The sequence below is a fragment of the Ursus maritimus genome (genome assembly GCF_017311325.1).
Source record: "Ursus maritimus isolate PB19 chromosome X unlocalized genomic scaffold, ASM1731132v1 scaffold_X1, whole genome shotgun sequence".
NCBI lineage: Eukaryota > Metazoa > Chordata > Mammalia > Carnivora > Ursidae > Ursus > Ursus maritimus.
The window spans coordinates 95,171,984-95,178,919 of NW_024423319.1; positions in this window are offsets into that span (position 1 = coordinate 95,171,984).

The following is a 6,936-nucleotide window of genomic DNA, read 5'->3' on the forward strand; positions in this document are numbered from 1 at the left end:
GAATACATTGCAAAAATGTACTCTCAATATGCCTACCAATCTGCTTTATCTGTCTTGCTTTATCAAAATTGGTGATATCTTGTCAAGAAATAATAGAGGGTTATCAGAAATCACAGCTTCACTTGGTTCATGGTAGGGCAATGGTGTCAAAACACAGAATGGCGGTGTCAATCACCCTGATTCTCCACCAGCTATGAAAAATCGGTCCCTGTGAGGGATACTAGCCTGTCTTTCGGTCATAATTGGCAGCTCTCTTAATCAATAACTTTTATTTATTTTTTATTTTTTTCTCCTGAACTGCCAACTGTTCATATATAATAGAGCTTTTATAATTTCTTAAGTAAATTTTACTTGTCTTTTGCTTTTGTTCTCTCAAGCATACTGAAAATCCTGTACACCATGTGCCCTGGATCAAGTTTCCCATGTGCCATCTTTCGCTTACTTCTGCTTCCACGGGCGGTTTCTGTTCTCAACACTGTTCACTGGCACACTCTTCTTTTGTTTGTCGATTTGTCAACTAAGAAGACTATGTAAGAGTTTCTAAAATCTAATAACTGGGTTGGCTAAAGATAAGGAATTTAAAAGGAGCCTGGAAAGCAAATGTCAAAGTGGCCAGAGTTTAAAACCACAACAATGCAGCTTCATCCTCTTACTTTACCTAGAGATAGCATTTCTAGGCCTGTGACTCTCTGTATTTGATGGTCTTTATCAGTGGGGATTAGCTGCCCTTTTGTACTTTGTTTCGTGCTGTACTTTCAGAGGACTTGGATAATTGAACTCCTGCCTTTTACTTCTAGGTGCCTAGCAATTTATTTATGTATCGTGCAGCTGCATAAATGTCTCAAAGTGAATTCGCAAGAAGCCAGGGATCACTCTTAGCATTCCTTGGTCTTAGAAGTTGTTTTTTAAGTTGTACTTGAAGAGGGACCAACATTTATCTTCATCAGTCAATTAACACATCATCAGAATCTTGGGACTGAACTGAGAATTACAGCTCTCAGAAGTGAGACAACATGGTTTAGAACTACTGAGTCTAGCATACATTGATGCCAGTTAAGGGCCACAACGCTGACTAATCATTGCCAGTGGCACCAGATTCAGTGACAAGTAGAGCCTGCTGAGAAGTGGGCATGAAAGAAACCCCATACACCTGGGCAGCAGGTAATGTGTTGAAGGCTAGGGCATAAAGTGGTGAGTAGCCGCTTTAATACCACTACTTGTAGTAGAAATTGAGCCCTGAGAGACCTGAGAAGATGATGTAGCCAATGTTTCTCAAACTTGAACTTGTACACAAATCACTATGGATCCCGTTAAACTACACACTCGGATTCAGTAGGTCTGGGAAGAGGTCAGGGCTCTGCGTTTCTAGTGAACTCCCTGGTGATTCCAGCCCTGGTGGCATCCTTGGACCACACTTCGGAGTTGCAAGGATTGAGAGCACTGGGAATGTAATCTACTGAATGAACAGATGGGGAGAAGAGGGAGGGATGGGACTGACAGAGATGTGGGATAGATGCAGATCTCATGAGGCAAGTGAGACATGGAGGGCTTTACTTTTCGTAGTGTAGCACCGCTTACTTGTGACTTCTCAAGTAGTCCACAAGGTTAGTAATTCAAAATTATATACAGTAGTGCTATTTGATGTATTTTTCCTGGTAGCTGGTGAATAAGCTGGCATTTGCACCTAGCTTGGTTAGGGGGAGAATTAAGCATTCTACTAGATGCAGAACCAGATACAGAGAAGAACAGAAGCAAGGATTGAGGAAAGGATTTTGGGCTCTAAAGGATCATAAAATTAGAGATTGAAACAAAGTTTATCCAAATCTCCTGGGGACCAGAAAGCCCTAGCTGACATCTGGATTATAATAATACAATAATTATGATTAGTGCTTACCATATGGCAGACATTATACATTATATAAATCACCTCATTAATTCTTACAACAACTCAATGATGTAGGTATCACCCCATTTTATAAAAGAGGCAACTGAGGTTAATGGTATGTCCAAATCCATATAGACAGTGGGTTCTAGAGTGAATATCTTAACCTTGGTCTGGCTAAATCAAAAGCAATTCCCATTCTTGCTTGCTGAAGACCAAGAAGCTTAAAAGTGTGTTTGTGGGGTGGAGTGGGGGAGCAGGGAGGGGGCTCTGAAAAGGGTAGGCTAAGGAAAAGTTGAAAAAAATGACTCAGAGAATGACAAAAAGCAATGATCTTCATATTGTTCTGATATTTCCACCTATATTTGTTTGAACCTGAATGAGCTGACATTTTGAATTTTGACAGACTGCTGACAAATCATGCAGTACTACTCAGTCACTTCCGAGACAAATTTTAAAAGGTGAAATCTAGAGGTGAGAGCTACACTGAAATACAATTCCTAAGAGGATCTGTTTTCCACTAGCCTCAATCCCTTAGCATTGCTGACATTTAAGACCACCTTTTGGAAATTCCAGAGAGAAATAGCTTAGCTGCATTCTTCTTCTTGGAAGTATGAGTATAAATTGCTCCAGGTACCCTTTCTACTTAATCTTTTTTTAAATTCCAGCCTTACTTTCAATTAACTTTGAGCCAACACTATACTTAAGATTTACGAATGTGGGGTTCATTTTTTTCCCAATTGCAAATGTGAGTCCTTCAGTCCACAAAGAATAAGAGGGATCCACACTTCCTAATGAAAGAGAACTTTCTTACACTACAGATACAGTCTCTATCAGGAGAAGATTTAGGAAGGCCTCCCAGCTACAACAGTTTTGAGAGTGTCTGAATTACAAAAAATAAACGCACAGTAAATAATGCCACAGTGCAAATCATCATGGATAGAACTATTTTTGAGATGAGAAACTGACACTGTTGCAGACCAATCTGGTAAGGGGGGGTTCCTAAACAGGTATTTCTTAGAATTTTCCCATCAGTCTCAAGTGCCTTCATTCAAATGCCCAAGGGTAAAAGGCCTCCATGAAAAATCACGAAGTGCACAAAGTTGACTTTAGCCCGAAATCTAAAGTTACAGAGGAAGCTCAGCTAACAAGCTGCAAAGAGAGCACTGGAAAGGGTGAGCAATTTCCCAGGGTGATTCCTGAGGATAATGATTCCATCTCTACTCTAACTTCACTTGGCTTGTATTTAAGTCAACACTGAAATCATAATTCAACACTCATTCCCTTCAAGTTCCGCCAAGCATATGCTAAACCTGCTCCTCTTACCAAAGTGTTCAACTATTCAGGGAAACCAGCTCTGAGGCTTCCAGTGTTTCATTTTCAATTTCGTCCTCCACCATGGGGCGCGCCAGGAGAGATGTAGAATTGATGTACCATGCTGGTGGTGGCCAAAGATAAATGAAATTCTGCCAGGATGAGAGTATGTTGGTAGGCATGCACTTGTGCTTTTTGCTTTAGGGTAACCAAAAGCTTCAACTTGTAGTTGTAGAAACAAAGAAAGAAACAAAACGTATAAAAATGCAGTCATGAGGTACTTGAAGTGGTTACACCTGTTCATTTATCCATAAAGCTAAAAGTGAATACAAATGAAATATAAATACTGAGGAAGTTTTGTGCCTATAAGTGATTGCTGTTAAGGAAAGAGATGCTTGAAAAAGATGGAAAAGGCATTTAGTTAGTCCCACTGGGAATATTCGAATTTTCCATGTATTCCTACCTCCTGGGCATCTGACTCATGCTTCTTTCATTACAACAAACATTTATTTTAAAACTAATCATACTTCAACTCCAGCGGCCTCTTGTGTTTTCACTTCCAAGATGTATTTCTTTTATCTGTGGATGAGTAAATTACTATGGTCACAGGTACCATTATGAAACAACAATTATCTTGAAATCAAAATATCAACACATAATGTGAATAGCGAGTGCGCTCTTATCGACTTAAATCTGATTCAACAATACCATACGCTTTTTAATTGGAGAAGACATTAGCAAATGATGGAAATTAGGTTTTGGGGATGTGCAATTCTTTATCTTCATCAATGTTCTTTTTTATAAAAGCAGAAACAATTTTTAGTAACAATTTTTTGTGATAACTCTAAGCCAAGAACTTTGCTGCAACGCAACAAGAAATCTCGATAATGCAATACAGAATATGCCATAACCTGGAACTCTCTTGGACCTTATTAATTATCATAAATAGCAGGCAGGTCTCATATATCATGGTTTCACTCCCATCAGAATCCTTCTGGCATGGAAGTCAAGAATGGAATTAGAGTAAAGCCAATAAACCACCAAAGTACCCTTTGTTTCTGATTTTTAAAATATTTTGCCAATGTTATTATCTGTGACACTGGAAAAACAGTTGGTGTGTATTTCTACTCTTTTAATGATTGCTTCATCACTTTCTCCTCCTTTCTATTTCTTCCTTTCTCAGAGCAAACAGGTCTAACCAGTACGCCGCATCTGGATGTGATCCCAGTGCCGAAAGAGCCTTAGTAGCTGCACATTAGTAGTTGTACATTTCAAATGCCAAGCAAAGGCAGAGATGTGCCTTTGCTGACAGACTGCGCAGACAACGTGACATTTACTCCTCTTTATTCTCTTAAGACACATTCAAAGTCTGGAATGTGCTCCTCCTCCCAGTCTTTTCCATACCCTGGACGCTTTCCTATTTTTCTGATGAACTTCCAAATCTCTTCCATCTGACCTCACCCCTCACATTGCTGCCCCATTTTTCTGGCCTGATTTGAGCATGGGGCTCATCTTTTCTTTTACTTCAGGGCCCAGGGAATGACTCCTCCCTGCCTTTCCCTGGCTATACATTTCACACAGAAGTCATACATCAGAGTTCTGTGACTCCAATTTTCATGGAGCTCCTATCCCGTGGGATAGAGTTAGGGCCTCTAGCCTTTGCCCCCTCTGAGGCCCAGGGAGAGGGGTGACCACAGTGCCATGGTGTCCCAAGCTAGGCTCAGGTGAAAGAGGGGATCTCTGGCCTTTGTGTTACACTATATAGTACAGGGCCAACAAAGTCATTGCTTTTAAGAGATTTCAAGTAAATTCTTTTGAGTAGGAAGTCTAACTTTCTTCACAGTTCAATGTAGTTCCATATAATTTCTCAGATATAAGTCCATTTCAATCCTCATTTCTACCTCCTTCCTATACACACACACACACACACACACACACACATACACACACTCCTTAGTTGTTACTTCCTATCCCACTTCCAGTCAGTTAACTTGTTTTTTTGTAGTTTTCATTCAATGTTTACTAATTGTTGGAATGCTCCACACTACTTTTCCCATCTTTAGTGTAAAATGTAAGTCCACCATCCCTTATTTAAAAGTTTTTGGCTAGTTGTGTTGAAGAATTTCGACTTCTTCAGATTTTTTAAGGATACTCTGGTGCAGGGGCGCCTGGGTGGCTCAGTTGGTTAAGTGACTGCCTTCAGCTTAGGTCATGATTCTAGGGTCTTGCCCCATGGCCGGCTCCCTACTCAGTGGGGAGTCTGCTTCTCCCTCTCCCTCTGACTTCCACTCTGCCTGCTTGTGCTTGCTCTCCCTCTCTCTCTCTCTGTCAAATAAATAAATAAATAAATAAATAAATAAATAAAATCTGTTTAAGAAAAGGGACACTCTGGTGAATATACTTTAAATTTAGACAATACCCAACAGGTTCTGTGGCTGCATATTTCTAAGTGCGGATAAACAAAAACCATAAATAGTGTCACATCAGTCTGGAATTGTTTTTTCCACCAAACGAATTTGCTATAAACTTATGAAAACAAAGACAACAAAATAGTTTGTCTTGAGAGGTTTTCATATTTTAAAAGTGAGGATTAAGGATGGTAGATCTGTATTGTGTTGTGCAAATTCTAAAAATGATTAACAGAGGAATGGAGCATTTCATGTGAATTTGGGTGCTTGTAGTTAAAAATGGCCTATTTTTCTAATTTTGGAGATAGTACAGAGAAAATTTTGTAGGTAGTATAAAGAAAGATGGATTCACTCAAGTAAGCAGCTGAGAACAAGCCAGAAAAACGAAGCAAAATGTGCAGAGCAGCTAGGGGGGAAGTGGAGAAGGAAGGAAACTCAAATTAGAGGAAACAAAGATAAAGAAAAATACTGGCTGACTGGAAATAAAACTTATTAAAGGCAGGTTATAAAACCTGGAGAAAAAAAGACTTCTTTATAACTTTGAGGCATAGTCAAGAAATTTTCTTAAATGTTATTTTCAAATGTACATTTTAAACCCACAAACATAAATCCAGGTAAAAGAAAAATATCACAGTCCTGGTCATCCCTGTTAATCATCCCAGTTTTTAATTTTTCAGTGTTCAATTCATTTTCGTTGATAAGAACTTAGGCTTCTTTCTCCTTGGAAGGTTGGGAGACCGAGAAGCTTATTGGAAGTTAGAGGTTAAGGAGCTCAGAGTGGTCTAGGCATTCCTTTGTAAGGGCAGTACATATCATAATTGAGAGGTAAGGGGGAAGTTGCCAATTTTCTAATTTCCAAATGTAAGAAAACCATGGGTTTTTATTTCATATTGAGTTGATTCTTATTCTCAAGTCATTTGACACTAACTCAATTGTTTCTTCCATTCAAAATGTTGTTTCAGTCAAAATGTGGTCAGCTCTATGGAAAGGTGTGGTTGCAAGGAAAGAAATTATCAACAAAAGTATGAAATTCCACAGTGCCGAAGACAGTGTTACAATAAAAGAGAGCAGGCATTTCTTTCATTCTTCAGATCTGAACCACTATTTTGGGTTTCTACCAAATTTTCCAGATGGTGAAAGATCTGGGAACATCCCCATCCCCAATGATCTATTCAATAAATTGCTTCTTTTATAGGAAAAATGGAAAGTAGTCAAAGAGATACAATAGACAACCCGCCAAGCACAAGCTGCACTAGTCAATTACAGAACCACAAAGTCAATTTCAAGGGGTGTTTATTCCTCACAGATAGGAAAACAAACAAACAAACAAAG